At 37.0% G+C, this 27,091-nt stretch overlaps 1 long non-coding RNA gene across 1 annotated transcript in view; it reads right to left on the minus strand.

The window, feature by feature from the left end:
- LOC103350594 (uncharacterized) overlaps positions 1-25,524 on the minus strand; it is a 647,925-nt gene extending 622,401 nt beyond the window's left edge. Inside the window, exon 1 of the long non-coding RNA XR_016232315.1 lies at positions 25,240-25,524. This is a non-coding gene — a long non-coding RNA (uncharacterized LOC103350594). The remainder of the gene's footprint in view (positions 1-25,239) is intronic.
- Positions 25,525-27,091: the final 1,567 nt, after the last annotated feature.

The following is a 27,091-nucleotide window of genomic DNA, read 5'->3' on the forward strand; positions in this document are numbered from 1 at the left end:
GTTATCTGAAGTGTCAGAGCGACAAACTTCAAAGAGAAGCAGCTGCAGAACACACTTGCAGCTCCTTGATCTCTGGATTGGAGTGTGCACATATATTTTCAAATTGTCCAAAGGGAAATTTAGAGTTTACTTTGGGAATATTTAAAGGTAATTTGTTCTGATGAAGGTGATATGGGGAGACTGTTAGTCTAAGGGATAATGTCAGTTTCATGTGGCTAAATACTGACATGTTCAACTTCAATCCAAACATGTTTTGACAAATATTTGTTTAACATATATTGTATATGGAAACCACATAAAGCTACATTTATCAGCAAGCACTCGTTTTGTAGATAAGTGAGAGAGTATGTAAGGGTAAAATGATACAATGTTTGGGTTTACTTCAAAATTAGAAGAGGATAAAATAAGAGGAGAGATTAGATGGAAGTATGGGTTGGTTGATGTTTGTTTGGATTGAGTTGACAGCAACATGATGGTTTGATGTTTTATTACCTACTTTTGGTATGTTTAAAATTATCCATAATAAAAAGAAAAATACTAATGCTACTAATAAAGAAAGTTGTATTTAAAAACTACTGTTTTTACTCTCTGCTCTATCTTCTCTCCTCTCTCACTCCCCTCTCTCCTCTCCTCTCTCCTCTTTCCTCTTACTCTCCTTTTCCCTCTTTGACCCTCCCCTCCAGTCTGCTGGGTTTTCTCCAATAAACTCTTTCTCTTAAAAAAAAACTACTGTTTATGCCTAAATGACCAAAAAATATATCTTCTAAAGCTCTTTGGTAAGTTAGTGGAAAATCAGTTTTTCATTTGATGTAATGTTTTGTATACATAATGACTAGGTTCCTGAACCAACTCACAAAAATCTATAAATATATGTTTTACATTTGCTAATCACTGTGCTTTAGCTTAGTTATAGATTTCAAAATCTTTTGTGAGTTGGCCTGGGTACTTAACATCCCCATGTGATGAAAGCTGGATGCAGTCATCTGTTCCCCACAACTGAGAAGGAAGGAAATTTAGTGGCACCAAATACTTGTTTTTCCAAACTATCATTAATAAGCCTAGTCCCATAGACCAATGATGCAACATGTCCTTTTCAGTATAAACTTGGAATGGAAGGTGATACAATTAAGAATTACAATGAGAAAACAGGCATGAACTGAGACTGCCCCAAGCACACTAAGATGAGAGGTCAGCATATCTGTAAAGTAAATACATTTATGTGCATTTCTTGATGACAGGGAAATGCTCCAAGAAATGTGTTAGGAGGATTTATCTTCGTGTGATTATCATAGAGTGTATACACACAAACCAAGATGTTATTGTCTACTATATTCTTAGGCAATAATGTGCAACCTATCGCCCCTGGCTCCAAACTTACCCACATGTCACTGTGCTGAATATTATATGCAATTGTAACACAGTAGTAAGCATTTGTGTATCTGAACATTGGTGTATCTAAACAAAGAGAAGGTACAATAAAACAATGATATAAAAAGCATAAGTGATATATCCATGTAGAGCTCCATCTATGAATAGAATTTACAGAGCTCTAAGTTGGCCTGGGTAAGTCAGCGAACGCATGGTGAGCAAATGTAAAGACCTAGGACTTACTGCATACTACTGTACACACTTAATTAACAATACGCTTAAAAATTTATTCATTGATAAACTAACATTATAACTGTTTTGGTTTTTAAACTTCAATTTTTTACTCTTTTTCCTCTGTATACTAACACCTGATTAAAACATTAATGACATAGTTGTCTGAAAATAGTCTTTCTTTATACCCTTATTGTATACTCTTTTTTTCTATTTTTAAAATTTTTATCACTTTTTTTTTTTACATTTCAAATATTGCTGTAAAAAAAACAAAACAAATACAGATTAGCCGAATCCTACAGGGTCCAGATGATCAATGTCAGTCTCTTCTAACTCTATGTCTTGATCCTTTGAAAAGTCAACTGGGGACAATAACATGCATAGAGCTGCCATCTCCCCTGCAAATAACACCTTTTGCTGGTATAGATCCTGAAGGACCTGCCCTAGGCTATAGTAGAAGGAATAGACTCCAAAATTTTCATTAAAAAGCATAGTGTTATAAAGATAAGAAACATAGCAATTCATTATCTTTATCAACTAGGATGTACTGTGCATAATTAAATGTGCTATAGAAAAGTATAGCACAAAAGTATATGACTGCAGCACAGTAAGTTTGTATCCATATCACTACAAACACATAAAGTGTTGCACTAGGACATTATGATGCTATGATATCACCTGGAAATAGGAATGTTTCAGATCTATTATAATCTTATGCATCCATTATCATAATGTAGTCCACAGTTGATCATTCTGTAGGGCATTACTGCACTTACATGCTCTTCCACTTAAACAGCTTATGTGCCACAGAAAATTATTTTTCTAGTTACACTACACTATTACAGTGCAAATAAAAACTGAGAACTCTAAAATGTACCAAAGTCATCCTTTAATCAATTTGGTATTGATTAAATACCAAATTTTGAGAAGGGATTTCCCTTCTCAAAGGATTTATTAAATACATTTGCATCTAAAATAACCCTCCATATTTCTGAAAGACTCCCCATATTTCAGTTAAATTAACAAGTTTTGTAAAATAGTCCAATTTCATGTATTTTGAAAGAATCATAGTGATGGCAAGGACTAAGCTAAGTCAGAAAAATAAAATTAAAGTATAAAACAACTTCCTACATTATTTTTATTAGTCAAGAAAATGAGGTTACAGAATGGTAACAAATGAATCCTAAAATTTCAGTGAGTTAATGGTATAAAGGTATTTCTTCTTCACTAGGTACTCAGTATATTTCACTTCAAAAGTCACCACTTTGGTATATCTCCCTTCCAAGCAAAATCTCAGGAATCCAGGCTCTTTCCACCTTGAGGTTCTGTCGTCTTGATTCATAGCTCCATTTTCTACCACTGTGGCAGGACGAGCAAGGAGAGTTGGCACACTGTCTCCTCGGCATCTAGGGTGTGACTGATGACTTCTGACCATATTTCATTGGCTAGAGCTAGTCATATGGCAAAAACTATTCAGGGCCCAAGACATCCACTCTTTCTTTGAACAATGAAGGAGAAAATGAAATGTGATTTAGTGGTCAGAAATTAATCTTTTGAAAGACCTAGGAGGTTTTCACCCAAACAAGTTGTTATTTCTAGGCTTTGTACTGAAATTGCTGTGGTGACATTTGTGAGATGTCCACCACCCTCCGACTCAGCATGATGATATCCCAACACCATAAATGACATAACTTCTCAGCACACCTGCCTTGAGGAATCCATTCTGATAGACGCATTCATGAAATCGCTCTAAACAAAATATCTCAGGGTGGTCATTTGACTTCGTGTTCAAGAAGCTGACTAAGATGTTCAAATCCCCTCTTGGAGTGCTTGAGTTTGTGTCCCAGCTTGGCTCCTGACTCCAGCTTCCTGCTAACGTGCACCCTGGGAGGCAATCGGTGCTGGCTGAGGTGCTAGGGTCCCTGAGCCTAATGTAGAAGATCCAGATTAAGTTCTCAACTCCTGGATTTAGCCTCGCATAGCCCTGGGCATGTGAGTAGTAAACCAGTGCAGGGGAGTTTTGCCTGTTTGTTCCTCTGCCGAGTAAATAAATAAATAGTATTGGGGGAATATCTTAAATTATACTATCTCTGCTGTTCTACATGCAGGTAGGTGAAAAGTTCCTCATAGCTCCCTCTGTAAAGCAAAACTGCCATTCGGTGTCTTCTTCCTTGGGTTAAATATTTCACACACTGAATTTTTTTTCATTATAAATTTATTATGAGGGTAAAAAATGACTTTGCAATCTATGATTCCCTATATTAAATGTATTCAATTAAAATTATAGAGGACTAATGTGGTGCAAAATATATTTAAAGATTTAAAGATACGATTATTTAAACAAATTTTGGGTAATGATTTAGATGGACAGATAACTATCTCCCATATATTTAGTGAGAATGTCAATTACTATAAAGAGTGATAATTAGAAGACTGAATCTACCGTTTTTGAATAACAGATTGGGAACTATTCATCTTTGGACTTCTACTTTTAGAATTTTCTCTGCTATTTTAATGTTATATAGGCAAGACATTTAAACTCCTTTCTAGCACTACACTGTCTTTAATAAGGAAGGTCATATTCTCCTCTCCACAATGCATTAGAGAAAGATTGTATCGAGTAGATAAAATTGAACTAACGATGTAAAAACTGGAACTAAAGTTAGCTTTCTTTTTAAAGTCTCTTTTTAAAACTTTATGTAATTGGCAGTCCATTCAACTCCACATGCTATGTCCCGCAGCTTCTAAGACAGTAGCTTCAGGCAGTCCTTTTCACATTAACAGAGATTTGTACCATGTGACCTTGGCTTGAAGAGCACGAATTAGTGCTCAAGGCAAAGATGACCATATATGTGTTCATTTAATCATGTAATTTATCGTCTAAATTGGAGCAATTTTGAGAATAAACCGGGAAGCTATTATTAATTTCATTTGGAAAACAGGCATAAGATTTGAGTTTTTACATTGACTACGTAGTGTATAAACTGTCCTTAATAGGATCCAGCCAGTATTGAGATTTGCACATAAGGTAGGAGCTGTGTAAGATGATTACAAATGACCACAACCAGTTCTTTCTTGGGGAGTACAAGTGGTGCCCAAAAAGAGGAGTAGGCACTTTCTGGGGGTGGGGACAGCTCACTATTGGTATGAGTTAATCAGAGCTGTTAGTTCTAGGATAATCTGTTAAATAACAAAGGAAAGTGCTATAGACCTACAATGCAAGCCACTATTATCACTGGGGTTTCACAGCTATGGGAGTAACTCTTTGGAATAAGAGAGATGAGTGATTAGGAAACCATTGCTTGGGGATCAAGATTAGGCTTCCAATAAAACTTCAAAAATCAAAAGAATACTACTCATAAGTTTGGTTGCTCCTGTTAATGCATTAATTTGAATAGTATGTAAATTTGCTTGAAATTCTGATGACTAAAGCAAATAATATTTTGCTCAGCATCATAAAGACTGGTTGGACTTGTAAGAAAAGGGGCACAGGACTATTTGCTCTATTGAAAGGCAGAGTTACAGAGAGAGAGAGAAGGAGACACAGAGTGAGAGGGAGAGGGAGAGAGAGCGAGAGGGAGAGAGCGAGAGAGAGTGAGAGATCTTCCATCCACTGGTTCATTCAGGAGATGGCTCTGACCACAAGGCTGTGCCAGGCCCAGGCGCCAGGAGCTTCATGTGGGTCTCCAACATGGGTGCAGGGACCCAAGGCCCTGGGCCATCCTCTGCTACCCTCCCAGGTGCATTATTGGGGAGCTGGATTGGAAGTGGGGCAGCCAGAACTCGAGCCAGTGCCCACATGGGATACTGGCACTGCAGGCTGTTGCTTTAAGACATTATGCCATGTAGCCAGCCCCTGAACAACACTGCTACAATTTCTTAAAAAGACAGCAAGTGGGAATATATTGAGAGGTTGAAAAAAAAGTTAAAACTATAAACTAGAAGAATGTGAAATTCTTCTGAAATTTGTCTAAATAGTACAAATATGTGCTTAAATGTTTGACCAAAGATTGTCAAGATGGAAACTCTAAGAACAAAGATTTGACCTACTGCCATCTAGTGGAAATTTAAATTATAGTTATTTAATACCTGCTGACCAAGAAAGGGCAAAAACAAAAGATAATGTAATGTTCAACTCTAAGGAATCTAAGCACTTATCTATTCCAGTTGTTTCAGTCTCATGGATCTCTTAGGCTGTCATCAAGTCACCACAGGCAGCACTCAAAATTCAGGAGGGGTGAAAGGCTACAGCTCTGAGGTCCAAACCCCGAACCCAACCACAGCAGTTGTATTTTATCAGTTTCTTTTGGAGTTCTGAGTCAAGTTACTTGGAAGAAAGGATTCTGGGAATGGTGCTGTGGTGCAGCAGGTTAAGGCAGGCTTGCACTGCCAGCATCCTCTATTGGTGCCCTGTCCTGGCTGCTCCACCTCTGATCCAGCTCCCTGCTAATGCGCCTAGGAAAGCAGTGGAAGATGGCCCAAGCGCTTGGGGCTCTGCACCCAGGTGGGAGACCAGAAAGAAGCTCCTGGCTCCTGGCTTCAGACAGGCTCAGCTCCCACTGTTGTAGCCATTTAGGGAGTGAAACAGCAGATGGAAGATATCTCTCTCTCTCTCTCACCTGCCATTTCAAATAAGCAAACAAATCAATCTGAAAAAAAAAAATACAAAGAAAGGACTCTACCTCTAAAAGGGAAAAAGGGGGCTAGCATTTTTCTGCAGTGGCTTAACCACCACTTGCGATGGCCACATAAAAGACCAGAGCACTGGTTTAGATCCCACCTACTCCGTTTCCAAGCAGGTCTGTGGCAATACTCCTGGAAAGCAGGTAGATGGCTCAAGAGCTTGAGTCCTTGCCACACTGGTGGAAGAGCCAGATGGAGTTTATGGCTCCTGGCTTTAGCCTGGCTCATCCCGCATTCAGAGGGTGGACAAGTAAATGGAAAAAAATGTCTCTCTAGTTCTTTCTCCCTCTCTCTCTTACTATGTCTTTCAAATAATCACAAAACATTTGAAAAGTTACCACTTTAAAACATGATTCTGTGTTTTTAGAACACATAGAACTGTCCACTCTCTGAGCTACAGAGAAGTTGTATTCCTTGTCCTGAGTGTGCATTGTTCCACAGCTCTCCTGACTCTCTGACCAGCAATGAGTGAAAAAATAAGACATGCATGACCATTGTTGTTTTGTTTTTATGTTTGTTTTTAATAATAGAAGTTAGTCCTTTTGAGACTAGGTGGAAAGATCGGCTTAAAAGGGAGGTGATAGAGGAGAAGGAAGGAGCATTATAGGAATAGTTTCCTAGAGGATTGAGAATAGGATCTAAACTGTGTGGAGAGATGAATTACCACTTCCAGGACCAAGAACGGATGTGCACATACATAACAGTGTTGTGACTCTGATATAGCTCGCTTGAATTTACAATATAACAAGTACTTTTCAAAATGACATTGAAGTGTTCATATTTCTACATTTGTCATATATCATTTCATAAAGCTTGTAAATTTGGAATTCAAAAAAAATCTAGGTTTTTTACATCTATTTAATAAATTCTTTGTTCCATTATTTTTAATGCAAAAGTAATACTTTTACTGTTTAAAAGCAAGTTACAAAATTGTTTATAGAGTGAAAATTCAATATTATTCAGAAGATGTATGTATTTTTAGTTTGTGTAACAGCAACATTTTTTCTAGAGTGAAATAATTAGAGATTTTCATTCTCTTGCATGAAACTCACTGTCAAATTTATAACATAGAAAATATTACTTTGGTAATCAGAATTATTTTTTAAAAATCTAAAATTTAAAAAATAATCTTGATTTTATTTCTGAGTCTTTCACAAACATCTCTGTAAATTCAGGCAGGGCAAATAGGATTTATTTTCCTTAATTCTCAATAAAAAATTGAAAAATGAATTAAAGGATCATTTTAAGTTTATTTGAAATTGTAAATGGTTCTGACTTTATGATACAATTGTTCTCATCTTGTATAAGTATGTCTTAGTATATAAAATGCTGATTAGTTCTTTTTGCTCATGTCATTAGAATTTTAAAATATTCAATATTCATGGCTTTTATGAAGAGGCAAATACTAACAGAAAGCACATTAGCAGAAGAGAAATCATTTGAAAAGCTCCAGGATACATTTAAAAAGATGAACTATATATATTGATAGACAATGACAATAGCCTATCCTTCTCAGTAAGGAAAATTTTGCATATACATTTACGTATTTGCTACAATACAGGAGAATATTAACACTACGAGAAATTTGGCTTAATGATTTTTCTGTATTAAATTGAAATAGAAAAACCATAGGCAACCGGCACCATCAACTCCAGGAGGGCCTAAGATGATGTGTAAGCTATTGAGTGAAAGAAGAATGAATCCAGTAGGAATTCATGATATAAAATTAGGAAAGCGGACACCAGTCTTCATAAAACAAGATGGGTTTTAATGAACTCTTCCTTTTGTTTAAGAGATTTGTCTAAAAATACAAAATATCATCAGCATAACCTAACACAGTAGTTCCCTCTTACACAAGTTTCACATTCTATGGTTTCATTGACCCATGGTCAGTCACAGTCAGAAAATAGTAAATGGAAAATTCCAGAAATATAAAATTCATGTTTTAAATTTTGCACTGTCCTAAGCAGCATGATGAAAATCATGCCTTCCCACTTCATCCTGCCCAGTATTTGAATCAACTCTTTGTCCAATGCAGTGTATTCACACTATATAAACTACCTGCCAATCAATTACTTTTCAGCCATCTTGGTTCTCAAATTGACTGTCACTGTATTGCAATGCTCATGTTCAGGTAACACTTAATTTACTAAACAAAAGCCATAAGATAGAAGAACTGTGTTGCAGGCAATTTTATTATATTATATTGCTATGTTGTTCATTTTATGATGCTATATTTGTTTATCTCTTATTGTACCTAATTTTTATAAATTAGACTTCATCATTATGTATGTATCCATACATATGTATGTATGTAATATATGTATGTATACACACACAGATATATACATACACAAGATTCAGCTCTCTCTATGGTTTCAGGCATTCACTGAATATCTTAGGCTGCAACCCTTAAGTCTAAGATGGACTATTATAAATATACATTCTCATATTCTAAAGGAGTTCAAGAACATAAACTTCATAAGAGCTTGAAATTTTTTCAGTTTGCTTTACTGCAGTGTCCTTTTGTGCTTACAGCATTGATTATCACAAAGTGCTCAACCAATGTTTGTTGAATGGAATAACATCTTGGACTCCTTCCTGCTATTAGTCTATAACAGAGTTTTAATGAACTACAATGCTCAAATGAATGGATTTAATTACCAATTACTTACTGTAACTCTAACACAAATCAACAAATTTAACTGATTAAGCAACCATATTTTCAAAACCAAAACTCAGGTCATACAATATGCAAAGCAAAAGGAGAAATTTCGACAGCGGTAAAACCTATTCAATAGCAGAACATCAAATAATTAAAATAGTTTTAAAATGATTAAAATAAGCTTAGTGAAATTTTTGAACAATCTAATATCATCATGGTTCAGAAGGTAATTGAGGACTTAACTGCACAGTAAAATGAATAGCTGTTAAGTGGGAAAAGTAAAAAATCTAATGCATTACAGTGATATCCAAGACTATCTGTTGTGATATTTAATAAGACATTAGCTAAATGCTATCAAATAAAATGTAGGAGGGGGGATTATTAAAGTGCAAAATTACTATAAGATACTCAAAATATAGTGCATAATTTATTTGTTTTTCTTATACACATAGTTCAATCAGTAACTATACCTACAAGATATCTAGAACAAAATTAATTAATTTACATCTTTATTGTTGGCCCAAAGAAAAAGCATGGATAACAGTGGAAGTAACAAAATATGTAAATAGATGAGATAAAATCATGAAAACATCATAAATTTGGCACACAGATACTTAAATACAATGCTATTTTTTTGGTATATCATGACACTTAACAGCTAGTTACATCATCACTATTTATCTAAGAAAATATATGCCTTTTTTTTTTTTGACAGGCAGAGTGGACAGTGAGAGAGAGACAGAAAGAAATGTCTTCCTTTTCCATTGGTTCACCCCCCAATGGCCACTGCGGCCAGCACACTGCGCTGATCCGAAGCCAGGAGCCAGGTGCTTCTCCTGGTCTCCCATGTGGGTGCAGGGCCCAAGCACTTGGGCCATCCTCCACTGCACTACTGGGCCATAGCAGAGTGCTAGACTGGAAGAGGAGCAACCAGGACAGCATCCGGCACCCCGACCGGGACTAAAACCCAGGGTGCTGGCGCCGCAGGCAGAGGATTAACCTATTGAGCCACGGCGCAGGCCAGAATCTATATGCCTTTTAACATCACTCCACTTTAGTCCTGGGAAACAAAACACATATGGTTGTTTCAGAGGGAAATAAAGAGATTGAGAGATAGCAAAAACATAGACATAGAGATGGATACAACAGAGAAAGCGAACCTCCTTTTGAAATATAACTATCTTGAAAAAAGGTTCATGGAGATTCCCATTGTGAAACAGAGGTAACCAGTGTTGGCCTCATTCTCCACAGAGAAGAGCCAGAGCAAGAAATAAAAAGCTGTATTTTGAAGTGAGTGCTCACAGGAAAACACAAGAACTCAGTAAGGGGATGTAGTGAAGGACACAGAGATCTAGGATGGTCAGTGCCATCCAGCAATTCTGGTCCCTCCCTCAAGTGGCAGCTGTGAGACTGTGTGTGCTAGGGATTCTGGCAAACCTGTTGGGCCCCAGGAGTGCACCAGAACCCACCACCACTGCCACTGACTGCAGAGAAAGTCTGCAGGAACACTAATATATCTATCCATCTGGAACAAAAGCCAAAGTAGTATAACCAAACTAACACCTGAACACACATCTTCAGGAAAAATTATTTACTCCATGAAAGCCACCCTTTAAAAGAGATAGAAACAACAGCTCCTCCAGATACACAAATATCAATGAAGGGATACACACAAACAGAAAATGGTCTTCATTGCAACACATAATGGTTAAATGTTCAAAGGTACAACATACAGAAAGAATGCTAAAATTTACAAGAGAAAAGTTCCAGGTTGCTTTTAAGGGAGCCACCATTAGATGAACAGCAGATTTTTTGAAAGAAACTTTATAGGCCAGGAGGAAATGGAATTATACATTTCAAGTATTGAAAGAAAATAACTGTCAAACGAATTCATCTTTTTATTACCCAGTGAATTCACCTTCGTACATTAAAGAGAACCAAAGACTTACCAAGACAAGCAAAAGCTGAAGGAATTTAACACTACCTGACAGCCTTATAAGATTCTCATAAATTACAAGCATCTAATGCAGCAGCTCCCAATTTGATAAACCAAAAGTTATCAGATTTAAAGGGAGGGGCATGCTCCAATACAATTCTAGTGAGGGCTTCAACATCCCACTTTTAAATGGATAAATCAGCTAGACAAAAACATGAAATCACAAAGAAACATTTGCAGGGTTCACCTACACTATAGAATTAATGGACCTAAATAATATTTACAATCCATCCAACAGTGGCAAAATGTACATTCTTTTCATCAATACATGAAACATTCTCAAGGACTGATGATACATTAGGCCACAAAATAAGGCTCAAAAAATTCAAAAAAATGAAATCATATCACACAACTTTTCTGACCACAGTGATATAAAACTAGAAATCAAGAACAAAAGAAACTTAAAATGTGGAGTCTGAACAATCTGCTTCTGAATGAATGATGGATCCCTGATGAAATAAAAGGGAAAATTTAAGAATTCTTAAATTGAAACTAATGGAAATGGAAATATGAAATACCAAAACTTTTGGTATCTAGAAAAGGAAATACTAACAGGGAAGTATATAGCAATAATTGCCTACATAACAAAATAGAAAGTTATTAAATTAAAACTTAACAATGCATTTCAAAGATCTATGAAAACAAAAAGATACCAAACAAACTTTTGGTAGGAGTTAAAAATAATAAAGATTAGAGTAGAATTTAATAAGATAATAAATAAAAAATAATCAACTAAATGAATTAGAAAGACATTTTTTTGTTGTTGTTTTGTTTTGTTTTGTTTTGTTTTTTTGTTTTTTTTTTTTGACAGGCAGAGTGGACAGTGAGAGAGAGAGACAGAGAGAAAGGTCTTCCTTTGCCGTTGGTTCACCCTCCAATGGCCGCCGCGGCCAGCGCGCTGCGGCCGGCGCACCGCGCTGATCCGGTGGCAGGAGCCAGGAGCCAGGTGCTTTTCCTGGTCTCCCATGGGGTGCAGGGCCCAAGCACCTGGGCCATCCTCCACTGCACTCCCTGGCCACAGCAGAGAGCTGGCCTGGAAGAGGGGCAACCGGGACAGAATCCGGCGCCCCAACCGGGACTAGAACCCGGTGTGCCGGCGCCGCTAGGCGGAGGATTAGCCTAGTGAGCCGCGGCGCCGGCCTAGAAAGACATTTTTAATAAAAATAAAGATTAAAGTAGAATTTAATAAAATGGAAATTAGAAAAAATACAGAATAAAATTAAGAGCTGGTTCTTTGAAAAAATAAATAAAATTGATAAACCCTTACCAAGTAAAGAACAAAGAGAAAACACTCAAATAAGATCAAAGGCAAAAGAAGATATTTTAGCTGATACCACAGACATACAAAGGATCATTAGGTATATTACAAACAACTATATGCGAACATTCAGAATAAGTAGAAGAAATGGATAAATGTCTGAATACATAAAAATAATAGAGCTATGCAGACATAGAAAACCAAACAGACCAATAATGAGTAATGAAAATCAGACAATAATGAAAATTCCTATAATAAATACAAGGTCAAGAGCAGATATCTTCACGGCTGACTTCAATCAAACTTCTAAGGAATAATACCAATACTTCACAAATTATTCCAAAAAATTAAGAGAAGGAACCCCTACAAACTCTTCCAAACCAACAATATCTTGATTCTAGAAATAGACAAGGACATAAAGATAGTAGAAAACTATAGACCAATATTCCTGATGAGCATAGATACAAAAATCTCAACTAAATTTTACCAAATACAATCTTACCACAGATCAAATAACCATCCACCCTGTACAAGTAAAATTTATTCCACAGATATAGGGATGGTTCAATATATGCAAACCAATAGTTGTATTACATCACATCATCAGAATGAAGATTAGAAATCATATGATCATCTCAATAGATACAGAAGAATCATTCAATAAAATGAACACCCATTCATGATGAAAACCTTAAACAAATTAGATATTGCAGGACAACATTTCAATATGATAAAGGCTTCAAATACCAAATACAACCATCATCATATTGAATGGAGAAGGTTGCATACCTTTCCTGTGAGATCTGGAACCACACAAGGAGGTCTACTATCACAACTCTTATTTATATAGTGTTGAAAATTCTAGTCAGAATAAGTAGTCGAGAGAAAGAAAAACAGAAATAAAAATAGGAAAGGAGGAAACCACATTACTCCTATTTGCTGATGATATTATTATATATAGAGAGAAAAGCCTATTAGAGATTATTAGGCCAGATTAAAAAATTTAGTAAAGTTTCAGGATCAAAATCAGAGAATTCTTATTCAAGAATTATGAACTTGAAAACAGAAAACTTAAGAGCAATCCAATTTGAAATAGCTTCAAAATTATAATACAATAGAATAAATGTTTCCAAGTATGTGAAAGATCTGTACAATAAAAATTAGAAAAAACTGATGAGATAAAGGGACAAATAGAAATACCTCCATATTTTTGGATAGGAAAAAGTTATATTATTAAAATATACATACCAAAGAAAGCAAGTTACAGATTTAATGTAATCCCTAATTTCTTTTTAAAATAAAATTCTTCATAAAACCAAGAGAAACTGATTTTACAATTCAAATAGAAGCACAAGAAGACTTTTAATAGACAAAGCATTTGAAAAACATCAAAGCTGTAAGCATCACAATACCAGATTTCACAATATACTACAGAGCTATTGTAATCAAAAGCAGCATGATACTGCATAAGAACAAATACTTGGATGGATGAAACCACAGAAATTAATCCAAGCATCTACAGCCAATGTATCTTTCATCAAGTTGCTGAAAATATACCCTGGGGAAGGAAAGTTTCTTTGATTTATAGTAAAACAAAAATGATGTATCTACTTGCAAAAGATTTAAGCATGCTCCATTCCCACCATTCAAACACACCTCTCAACCTATAAAAAAATCAACTCCAGGGGCCGGCATTATGGCATAGTGAGTAAAGCCATTGCCTACAATGTTGGCATCCCATGTGGCCACCATTTTGTGTCCTGATTGCTCCACTTCTGATCCAGCTTCCCTCTAGCGGACTGGTAAAAGCAGCAGAAGATAGCCCAAGTGTTTGGGTTCCTGCCACCCATGTGGGAGACGCTGATGAAGCTCCTGGCCTTGATTGGCCCAGCCTTGGCTACTGTGACCATCTGCAGATTAAACCCATGAATGGAAGGTCCTCTCTGTAACTCTGATTTTTAAATAAATAAATAAACCTTTAAAAAAATCAACTCAACATGGATTAATGCCCGAAACATAAGACCTGAAACTATAAAATTTCTAGGAAAAACATATGGGAAACACCTCAAGACATTAGCTCAGGCAATGACTTTTTAGATAAGATTCCAAAGAACCAACAACTCAAGCGAAAATACAAAAGGAGAGATTATATGAAACAGAATCTTCTGCATACAGAAAGAACATACCAACAGAGTAAAGAGACAACTGACAGATGGGAGTTAATACTCACCTGGTAAAAAGATCAATATTCAGAATATATACAATTTTTAAAAATCCAGTAAAGAAATGGGTGGAATCTGAATAGATATTTCACAAAAGAAATGTATAGCCAATAAATACATGAAGAAACACTCCATATCACTAGCCACCAGGGAAATGCAAATGACAGTTACAATGAGGTATCACCTCACTCCAATTAGAATGGCTAATATCAAACACACACACATAAATGAATGTAGAAAAAAGGGAAACCTAATATACTACTACTGGAAATACAAATTAGTACAGCCATTATGAAGAACAATACAGAAGTTCTTAAGAAATAAAAAAAATAAATCTACCATACAACTTAGCTGTGCTGCTTTTGGGTATATAGCCAAAAATAAATAAATAAATAAAGTCAGACTATCAAGATACACCTGCACTCTCACATTCATTGAGACACTATTCACAATAGCAAAAATATAGAATTAACCTAAGTGGCTGGCGCCGCGGCTCACTAGGCTAATCCTCTGCCTAATGGTGCCGGCACACCGGGTTCTAGTCCCAGTCGGGGCGCCGGATTCTGTCCTGGTTGCCCCTCTTCCAGGCCAGCTCTCTGCTGTGGCCAGAGAGTGCAGCGGAGGATGGCCCAAGTCCTTGGGCCCTGCACCCAATGGGAGACCAGGAGAAGCACCTGGCTCCTGCCTTTGGATCAGCTTGGTGCACTGGCCGCAGTGTGCCGCCCGCGGCGGCCATTGGAGGGTGAACCAACAGCAAAGGAAGACCTTTCCCTCTGTCTCTCTCTCTCACACTGTCCACTCTGCCTGTCAAAAAATAAAAATAATAAAAAAAGAATTAACCTAAGTATCCATTACTGGATGAATGAATAAAGAAAATGTGGTATTTATAAAAAGTAGAATATTATTCAGTCATAAAAAAAGAATGAAATCCTGGCATTTGCCACAAAATATATGGAACTGGAGATCACCATCAGAAGTGAAATAAGAAAGAAACAGACAAATGCCACATATTATCTCTCATTTGTAAAAGTTTAAAAACATATAGTTGATTTTAAGTTAAAGTAGTTATTACTGAAGGTTGAGAATACGAGAAGATGGGCAGGGAGAGGTTGAAAATGGGTATCAACGTGCTTTTGGAGAAAGTTACAGATCCTAGTAACTGTACAGTTCTGCACAGTGGCCAACTCTAGTTTGAAATAATGTGTTAAGTTCTTTATAAAGGACTGGAAGAAAGCAGCTGGCAGGCTCCAAACACAAAGACAAGATAAGGAAATGTCAAGGCCAGTATCCATGACAATTGATCCATGCTATCTATATTTCACTGTACCCCATAAAACTGTGCACATATTAAATTTTAATCCAAAAATTATGAAAAAACAAGTAATTTTTTAAACTGAAATATATTTAGTCTAAGTCATTCCCAGATTAAGATAAGAAAACAACACAGTTTAATTAATTTGCATTTATAAACCCCTGGAATTAGTCAAACTAAGGGGATTTGATCAGAAATAGAGATTAAAACACTCTTGTAATTCTATATTCTAAGGGACCTGTACCACTAGAGTTCGTTCCCTTAGAGGCTAGCATTTTATTGAAATCCTATTTCTCTCATTGGCATTTTTAAAAGACTTATTCATTTATTTCCCTGGCAGAGTTATAGACAGAGAAAGGGAGAGACAGAGATTTTCCATCTGTTGGTTCACTCCCCAGATGGCCACAACAGCCGGAGTGGGCCGATCCAAAGCCTGGTGCTAGGAGCTTCCTCTTGGTCCCCAACATGGATGCAGGGACCAAGTATTGGGGCTATATTCCACTGCTTTCCCAAGCCATCATCAGGGAGCTGGTTCAGAAGTGGAGCAGCCAGGATTCAAACAAGCACCCATATGGAATGCTGGTGCCACAGGTGGTGGCTTAACCTACTTTGCCACAGTGCTGGCCCCTCTCATGGACATTTAAACACACATCTAAACAGGATTTACAGTTGAAAAAACCTGAGATTATCCCACAGATCTTCTTACACAACACAGCAATGTCTTTCTTGATTATGTATTCATTTTTGGTAAAAAAAAAAAAGAAGAAGAAGAAGAAGAAGAAGAAGAAGAAGAAGAAGAAGAAGAAGAAGAAGAAGAAGAAGAAGAAGAAGAAGAAGAAGAAGAAGAAGAAGAAGAAGAAGAAGAAGAAGAAGAAGAAGAAGAAGAAGAAGAAGAAGAAGAAGAAGAAGAAGAAGAAGAAGAATTTAGAGCAGAAACACAAGGTTCTAAGGCATGTCTTCTAATTTGATTTTTTTTTGTTCTTCCTGAGCATACTGGAAAGTGCTGTAAGAAAGTCCATGCTGGCCGGCGCCGCAGCTCACTTGGCTAACCTCCGCCTGCGGTGCCGGCACCCCAGGTTCTAGTCCCAGTCGGGGCGCCGGTTCTGTCCTGGTTGCCCCTCTTCCAGTCCACCTCTCTGCTGTGGCCAGGGAGGGCAGTGGAGGATGGCCCAAGTGCTTGGGCCCTGCACCCGCATGGGAGACCAGGAGGAAGCACCTGGCTCCTGGTTTTAGATTGGTGCAGCGCGCCAGCTGTAGCGGCCATTTGGGGGGTGAACCAACGGAAGGAAAACCTTTCTCTCTGACTCTTTCTCTCTCACTATCTAACTCTGCCTGTCAAAAAAAAATAAAAGTTCATGTTTATATCAAATATCTTATTATTATTTAACTGTGTTAAGCTTTTGTAGAAAAGGCTACCGGATTGGGACCTAACCTCTGGTCACTCTAAGGGCAGTATAGCCCAAAAATATTAAATCTACTATGGAAGTCTGAAAAAATCAAAATAAGTAGTTTCATGATTTCTACATGTGACTTAGGACATTTAATTTTTCTAATTCACATAGTTAAAAAGGGAGGAAAAAGTAGAACCAATGAATTAAGTATTACTGCCTGTAAAGCTATATCTGTATTATTAAGACTATAATCTTTTCTAAACAAATTTTGAATTAAGACAGTATTTTATAGGGTAAAATGGTTATTTTATCCATGGTTTGAAAAGCATTCAAATAAAAGAAAAAGTTCATTGAGGATAAAAGTAGAATTAGCAAACAAACTATTTATGTGAACATGATACCTCTTTGGAGCTGCATTGACTATACTGTATTAAGTTAAATTAAATTGTATTTGTTTAAAAAATGCACTGTAACTTCATTCGACACAATAAAAAATAGAGACCATGAATTAGAAGTCTTTAAACCACCAGGTTTTGCAACAACACCCACAATCCTCACAATTTTTAACGTAGGTACTACTGAGTAGATTAGAAAATGAAGGCACAGGGAAGTTCATAACTAGTCCAGAGTTACGTGTCTTTAAGTAATGGGGTCTAGATTTAGAAAGAGGCATTTTGCCCCAAATACTATGCTCCTAACTGCATCCATACTATATCACACATTTGGCAAGGTTCGCTATAATTTTCATATGCAAAAATGAACATTCTGAAAATACATACTTTAAATATATTACTAGTGACATTTTCTTCATAAATTCAAAAAACAAACTGCTACAGTAACCTTGATTCCTTGCCAATAGAAAGGTAAATTTTAGTTACGTGAAAGTAAAGGAATCTTGGGAAAAAAACAATTATAAAGTTCTAACTGTAGAGGACAATAATGGCCGGCACAGGCAAAATCACCAAGTGACCCTGAAAGCTGTTAGCGAGGTCCTCACACACTAATGGGTCACTGTCTAAGGTGATAGTCCTGCTTCCCCTGCAATTCAGACACGCTAAGGAATAGTCCCCGCATTCTAGGTGTCAGGGTGAAGAAGAACCACAGATAAAATGAAGTAAACTTAGAAAGAGCCATAGTCCTAGGGCTCAAAATTGTTACTTTCTGGATTTTTTTAAAGGATATGGGACAATAAATTATACAATCCAACTAACCATTTTAACTGTAATTGTGTGTTAACATATACTAATATAGAATATTTCCATAATGAACATCAATAACAATGTTGAAGCTGAAGTTAACCTAGATTTATTTTCTGCCTGGTTTCTGACCTACAGTAAGTACACATCTATTTGCAAAAAAGAAATACTAAGAAAATTGAGAAAGAAACTGGATTATAGTTCATAGGGAAGGTAAGAAACTATCCACATTTCTGACATCTCTTTTGCCTTCCCAAAATTAAAATGGCTCTCTTAAATTCAATAACATGTTCACTATGTCCCTTAGTCCTGCTCACTAGATATAAACTAGGAAACGTATCATTAGGCATACTGTTTCTTACTCGGTAACTGCAATTTTTTTTCTCTTTTAATACCATATGGATGCAAGCAGATCGTTGACAATAAGATATGTAACCTGGGCCGGTGCCGTGGCATAGTAGGTTAATCCTCCACCTGCAGTGCCGACATCCCATATGGGCACCAGTTCTATTCCCAGCTGCTCCTCTTCCAGTCCAGCTCTCTGCTATGGCCTGGGAAAGCAGTAGAAGATGGCCCAAGTGCTTGGGCCCCTGCACCCGCATGGGAGTCCAGGAAGAAGCTCCTGGCTCCTGGCTTCAGATCCATGCAGCTCCAGCTATTGTGGCCATTGGGGATTGAACCAAAGGACCGAAGACCTTTCTCTCTGTCTCTTCCTCTTACTCTCTGTAACTCTACCTCTCAAATAAATAAATTTAAAAAAAAACTTTAAAAAAAGTTATGTAACCAAGACCAACAAAATGAATCACTAAATGTAGAATGATGAATAAAATTCACTCTACAGTTACCAAGTTAAAAAACAAATTGATTTTTCTCAAAAAATAGGTGGTGTATTTAATAAGAAAATATCTAGAAAAAAGATTAAATGGAAACTTACATTATTCATATTTTTAGTTATTCAGACTTACAAAGATATTTTAAGAACCATAAGACCAAGTAATAACAACATGACCAGGGTGGGCATTTGACCTGCAGGCTAAGATGCCAGTTAACTTGCCTGTGTCTCAAATGGGAGTACTTGGGTGTGATCCCCATCTCCAGCTCCTGATTCCAGATCCCTGCTCCTGAAGGGCAAAGGTGGTTACTCACGTAGGGTTCCTCAGTTACCATGGAGTCACCATTGCATGCATTCTTGGCTCCTGGCATTAGTCTATCCCAGCTCCAATTCTTGTAGGTATTTAGGAACTGAACCAATGGACCAGAACACTCACTCACTCACTCTATTTCTTTCTCTCATACCTCTGCTCTCTCTTTCCCCTTAAATAATGGTGAACAATAGAAACTGCTCTTGATTGCATTCATTAAATGATCTGAATGGTTGCATAAACACCAAAATATAAGGAAAATGTTGGCCCATATATTAGTGTGAGGGCAATAGTTTTAAAACTGAGATATAAAATACTAAAGCAAAAGTATATATGGGCATTAAAAATAAACCACATATTTATGAACATAATATTGGAAAATCACATCCTTTATTAAATTTTTATTTATTTACATGAAAGGCAGAGTTACAGAGTGTGTGTGTGGCAGGGGGAGAGATCTTCCATCCACTTGTTCACTCCCCAAATGCCCACAACTGCTGGAGCTGGGCCAATCGGAAATGAGAGATATATGGGATATGGGAAAAGGGGTCCAGGGCCATCTTCTGCCACTTTCCCTGGTGCGTTACCCACTATACCACAATTTGAGCCCCAGGAAAATAATATTCTGTTCCTACAGCCAACTGGCAAAGTCTCACAAACTTATTATTCAATTTGGGCATAAAGATTCAGAATATGAACTTGAAAGTCAGAATCTTTGATTTGAATCTCAGTTTTGATTCTTATTAGTTATGTCATTTTGTGAAGCAGTTTAACCTCTCTGAAACTCAGTTTTATCATCTATAAAACTGGTTAACAATACTACTGATGTGCTGATTTGAAAATTAAAATAATGCTTGCACAGTACATGTTATGACATACAGCTCATTCCTAGTTAATATGAGACATTGATCCCTTCACTTGTTCCTCTACTTGTGTCAGCAACTATTTTAGAACAATACCCTTTGTTATCAGCAGCAAGACACATTACCATGCACGAAAGTACTCATTAATCAGCTAAATATACTTGATACTGCTCTTGACACTGGTAATTTTAAGAATCAAGTTGAGGGGCCAGCGACGTGGTGTAGCAGGTAAAGCCAGCACCTGTGATGCCAGCATCCCATACGGGTGCTGGTTTTTATCCTGGCTGCTACACTTCTGATCCAGCTCCCTGCCGAGGTCCTGGGCAAAGCAGCAGAGGATGGACAGATTTGGCTCTCTACAACCCACGTGGGAGACCCTGCTGAAGTTTCTTGCTCCTGTCTTCCACTTGGCCCAGAGCTGGCTGTTGAGGCCATCTTGGGAATGAACCCGTGGAAGAAGATATCTCTTTCTCTCTTTCTCTCTCTCTCTTTCTCTCTTTCTCTCTCTCTCTCTTCCTGTGTGTATGTGTGTGTGTGTGTCCCTCTGTCTCTCTCTGTAATGCTTTCAAATAAATAAGTCTTTCAAAACACAAGAACCAAATAGAAAAAAATACCAAAGTATGCAAACTCTTTAGGCTAGTTTCATTTATACTGGTACCATTGAAAAATAGGTGAGTCGCAATCACAAATCCAAAATTTTCATTATATAAATCAAATATTTATCCTGCTTTCCTGACAAGTTAATTTTGAAAAAAGAATCACACCACTATGGTATTAGAGAGTAGCAAAATAAGGAGACTGTTTCATTGCTTCTATCTTGCTTATCACTATTTTAAATAAGTTTAGAAAACACAACACTGTTACTCTGATGGAAGTGGCTTGAAGTTACCCTATCTCAAACATGCTGTAAAGAAACATCTCTATTTATTTAAGAATTCTACATTTACCCAATCACTCTGAATTCTTTCGGATGATTTCTACATAAAAGATGCTAGATAGACTCTTACTATATTCTTGTCTTTGAGAAATTTGTTTCTAAGTGGGCATAGTTCATCTCTGTACATTTACAAAGTTCAGAATTCTCTTTTAAATTCTGGGATAGAAGGACATATTTCATCATTTAGACAACTAGAGACTTTAGCAAATAAGAAAAAAAGTCAAGAATAACAGCACAATTCATTAGTTTTTTGAAAAAGTTCAAATTGTTCTCGCCCAAATCTATTTAACCAAACCTGTAATTTAAGATGCAATCCTTGTATGAACTGAATTCAAAGCTACTGCAAACTAAGCCCAGATATCAGGTTGCCACTTTTTTAATCAAAACCAAAATCTTTTTAAAAGAATATTAACATAAATAATTATTTATTATTGGCTGATCATATTATTGTAGGACAGTGGAAGAAATTCACCTCAGTAAGGTCTGGTCTCCCTTTTTTGCCAATATATCTGAATCCTACATATACTATTTGATTATATACATGAGTATAATTTACTAGACATTCCAGCATTATAGTAATATATAACTATCCAATGCCTTTTTGCTTGTGTTAAAAATAGAGATCATTTGGTAGAGTGAAAGGATATTGAACCAATCTTTCTGTATTTGAGACATAGTCTCAGTGACCCCAGGAACTTGAAAGTACACACTTAGGAGTGAGATACTTCTACCTAAGACTGTTACAAAATATTTTTAGCTAATTTTCAGCTTGAAAAATTTTATTTTTCTAAAAAAATTCTATTTTTCCAGATATAAAATTAAAAATGAGCATCTTTTTAAGGTATCTCAATCTTTTGTCACAAAATGTAAGGGAGAACAGTTAGAAATAGAATTTTTAAAATGTAGACAATTTATTAACAAGAATATTATTCTTTCCCAAGAAATTAATCTCAACTCAATAGTAGCAAAATAGCAAAAATTATAAACTTAAATATATAAGTAACATGAAATCAACAATATTTTGGCATTATAACATCAAATTATATCAGAACTATATAAAATATACTCTTAAAATAGTATATTAATACAGGTTAAAATATATTTTAATTATAACACTAAGGCTAAGACTCAGGATTCCATGTGACCTGACTTATTATCATTTCTGGAGCATTTCAATAACCAATATTACTGACTTATCTCTTCCAACTAATTAATTCTTCCACATCATTAACTGTTGAGCTGGATACTGTAATGTGTTCATCAAAGTTGTTTCACAATGAATTTACATGGATTTCATTTATTTTCTAGTTAAAAACACTAAAATAATTTGGATAAATCTATATTTGATAGATGAAATGATTTACATCTCCCTACAACTTGTCGTTCAATAAAATAATGCAGCAACCATTTATTCAGAGCTTCAATATGAAAGACTCACGCCATGAAAGGCAGGACTCTGATAGTGACATCAGCTCGTACATGGTGGTAATAGTTGACATCAATAACAATAAATCCTGGAATTTCATGATCTTCCCTCTACCATTTGTAATGTACTGATCTCATTATTTAAAGCATGGATTTAAAACCTAGGAACAATGATTTATGATTCTTAGGGCTAGGGCTGGAGAGTGAATTCAATGTGGTCCCTGTCCCCAAGGGGCTTTCAGTCTAGTGGCAAAGATATATACTACACACGGGTGACTCTTAGAGTAGAATTGATTGTCACAATGATAACGGAGGTGAGAGAGATGGGGGAAGAAGTAAGAGATTCTGGCTGTGATGATATGGAAGGATTTCTTAGACAGGGGGACATTTACACTGGCCTGTGAAACAAAAACAGGATTTCAGTTGTTAAAAACTGGAGACAACTCTAAAGAGAAAAAAATCTCTCAGGGCTGAAACATGAAATTATGTGATCTAATCAATGTCAGGACAGGAAAAAGAATCACAGCCATTACTAGAATTTTTAACTCCTGGATCAAAATAGTTCCTGCTGTACCAAATCGCTTCCTTCCTGAAGAGACAACACTTTCTCCCCTCTCACAACCATCTCCACCCACATTTAACCTTCCATGTGGTCACAACCTTCACATGACCTTGCTAGGATATCCCCAGAAAACCCAGAGGCCGCCAAGTCTTTATAACCCACATTACATTTCAGCTGTGTCTGAAAATAATGCACACATCTAGGTGTGCTTGGGGTAAGTTTTCCCCTCCACTCTCCATCATTCCAAAGGAATAGGAGTTTGTGCTGTCACCACATGGCACGCTCAATAAAATTTTGATCCATTCCTCTAAACCTTCCATTTTTCTACTTCAGTTTGTCAAGTGTTCCCAATTCCAAGAAATTGTAATTCATAATGTGGGGGAAGTTGCAGATTCTTGGCTGAGGCGTCTGTGCAGATGTTACTCCTTCAGAAAGACTATCATGATTGCCTATGTGAGTAATGGCTGTGAGTCGGCTAGAAGCCAAAAGTTCTCTTATACCAGGATGTATAAACCATTCCCCTACTGAAAGAAGGTCCCCAGTAGGATAATATATTATTACACATGATTCAAATTACAGGATCTGCAGCAGGAGAGCTTGTGACTGATCAGGATAGTCGCCCCCTGAATACTGATGATGGCATGATGGAATACCTCATGAATTAAAAGGGCCATGGTTTCTCATCTAAGTCCTTCATATGCTTGAAAAATGACTATGCCTATCACCGTACTCTTTAAGCTTCTTAAACCAACCCTGCACTGTTATGAAACCCCTGTGAATATTTTAAAGATTCCATGTCTTTGGATAATTATATTTAAAGCATTCTTTTTAAAAAGACAGTGAAACTTTCCCTGACCTGCCAGAAAACAGCTTAATGCCAGTTTGCAAGAAAGAGAAGTCTTAATAGAAATCTCACTGAAGAGTGTCCCAGTTTTGCCCTTTGGGATTCTATAAAGCAACCTGAAGTCTTCTCATGCTGCATATTCCAGTCTTTTAAGTTATTCATAGAGCAAAGGAATTTAGCATTTTCAAATAAAATACAAGTATACAAAACAAAATCATGTTTCCAAAGGTATTTGGTAGAAAAAAATGAACCCATCGGTGTATATGATTTCATTTTGTATACTTTGGTTATACAACAATCCTGTAAATTTGCTAAAGGTATTACAATGCAAATGGAGATCAGGCATTTTTATAGAAACACGAAGGCAGATGTTAAATATTGCACATTCTGAAAAACAAGCTTTGTTGTGATAAATTCTGAAATGATATGTAAGCTGTTCCCTTAAAACTTCTTTTCATTTCAAGCTGGTTCTTGTATTCAGTTTTTCTAGTAAATGGATGCAAATCAGGTGCATTGTGCTGAGATGGGAAGGGGGGGATTTGTCCAGAAATGACCTCAGTTCTATTCATTAATAAAATGACATGTTGGCTGAGAGCAGTGAAGAATGAAATATAACAAGGGTGAACTTTCCTTCATGTGACAGATGCACATAAGTGCTTTTTGGGTACAGCACTACATGTAAAATGGCCACTGCAGCATAAAATCTGGAAACATTAAAGGAGGCTCGAAGATGCACATCGCTTGGAAAAATTGCAACTTCCATGGCAGTACAGCCCTTATTTTCTACTCCCTTCTGCAATTCTGACTCCGACTTGGAGAAGGAATGTATTCACAAGAAGAGGGATCAGATCCCAGAAACAATGTTTCCATTTTTGCTAAGATTTTTCTTTTGAGAATGAGAACATAATTTTACAAGGTTGAAACAAAATAGAATTGTACCCGGAATCACTTTCAGTGACAGCAGACACCAATGGGGAAAGGTAAAAGCTATCAGAGAGAATGTAGCCACATTTTTTGCATAAGCGGTTTAAATTATGCCAGCAGAATAATTAATGGAAGGATCTAATATGGGGAGGGTAGCAGGAAAGGGGGAAGGCTATGTTAAGCAAAGTTCATTACTGCATGATGTAAATGAGTTTCTCACCAGTGATGTCACTGATTGGCTGAGCTGCAGAGCTGGCTTCGAGCATGGCCGGATTGGCTGCTAGCTCTTCTGGTGCCTGCCTGCTTGGGCAGCGGTTGAACCAGATACTCTCTGTCTCTCTTGTTGTCGTTTGAAGCAAATCTTGTTCAGCCCAGCTGTGTCTCCATAGTAGTGGCACCCTAAGAGAGAGTCTCCCTCCTGCTTCCCACAGCTCGTCTGTGAGGCGGTCGCTGCTGTGAAATACCAGCCCCTGGCACCAAGCCCAGACAGCATTCTCAGATCCATCTATAACACACACATACAAAAAGAAAAATAAAAAAGCAGTTCTTTCATCTGAATTGCATCCTAAGGAGGATTAAGGTTTCTATTGCTACTGATTTGTGTCCTTTCAATTGGATGGTTAAAATAGGTTTGGAAATACAGTATCTTCTTATCTGCAGTAGAACATCATTGGTTAAATTGGTTAAAAAGATGGGAGATCCCACCCCTCCCATGTTTACCTTGATTACAGAAAAATAATTCTTCATTTTCTTCCTAAGCACCGTTAAGTGATCTTTTTAGTCCCCTACCAGAATTTTAAACCCTCACCAGATTTCTAATTACAGCCGAGTCATTATTTTCAGGTTAAGACAAGGGATCTTAATTAGCATTCTTTTTTAGCTATGCAAAATGAGACAGGGCATGAAACAGAAACGATCTATGGAGAGGCAGAGAGAGAGAAAGAAAAAAAAAAATCTGTGCAGCTTTTACAGTTGAGCTGACACCCCCTCCTTCCCCACTCCCCCTCCACCCCCCTTGCAAAAAAGAATGCAGTCATATGAACTTTACCAGACAATGGAGTACCTACAGGCTCTCCCCTAGACAAGTCCTTTATAACCAGCCAGTGCTATGTGCTGCAGACAGTGGCCAATCGGCAGGCTCCTTTCTGCAGCAGGGACACAATAGGTGCATTGGCCACACTGTCCTTGTAGACCCTGACAGCAGTTCAGGTTCATTTATTGTACACTGGAAGGCACATATGTCTTTAATATTCACTGTGAAATTATCAGTGCAGCTTCCTTTATTTCACCGTAATTGCATCAACCTAATTACCGCGCACAGGCTGCAATGGCACTGTTTGCACAGAGTGGCGCATGGGCAGGCACGCCGTAAAAATATTCATGAACATGCTTGCTTATTTCAATAATAAAATCCACCAATTATTGCCTTCCCAGAGCTTAATGCTTCCTCCAGAATACTGCGGTGGATTTTGGCATCATTTTTGCCCTTCAAAAGAAAATATGTGTTTATGTGGGTATGCTTGCATGTGTGTGCATATATATATATATGTATGTATATATATATATATATATATAAACATTATTCTAGTCATTTATTGAGGTGAGCTATGCGGGTAGAACCTAGTCAGCAAATAAAAGGTTATTAGGGACCCAAGGCATTTTTTTCATAACACTAGGCATCAGAGAGAAGCAGTAAGTGAATGTGCACACATCATCATGGCCATGCCTAGGTGCCGATTCTTTTTTTCGGAACTCAGACATGAGCATCTGCATATGCCTCGTTATGTATCTCCATATTACATAGTTATAGCATGTCTTGTAACACCGACTCAAAGCACTTGAAAGATTAAATCTCCACTTTTTGCATATTAGTTAGAGTTGGACAGGGTCTGTGTTGAAAACTGCCTGCTAATTTTTTTAAAAAAAATTCACGCATGCTGTCTTTACATATTCATAGACAGAATTGCTGTTCTGACCACTGATTCTGCAGCAGGAGATAAAAAGACATGATCCAGCATACAGATGTATTAATTTCTCGGGGGAGAATGGCAGCATATGATGACCAGGAAGAG

The sequence above is a fragment of the Oryctolagus cuniculus genome, chromosome 4, assembly GCF_051225735.1.
Source record: "Oryctolagus cuniculus isolate XC-2025 breed Fujian yellow rabbit chromosome 4, ASM5122573v1, whole genome shotgun sequence".
Taxonomy (NCBI): domain Eukaryota; kingdom Metazoa; phylum Chordata; class Mammalia; order Lagomorpha; family Leporidae; genus Oryctolagus; species Oryctolagus cuniculus.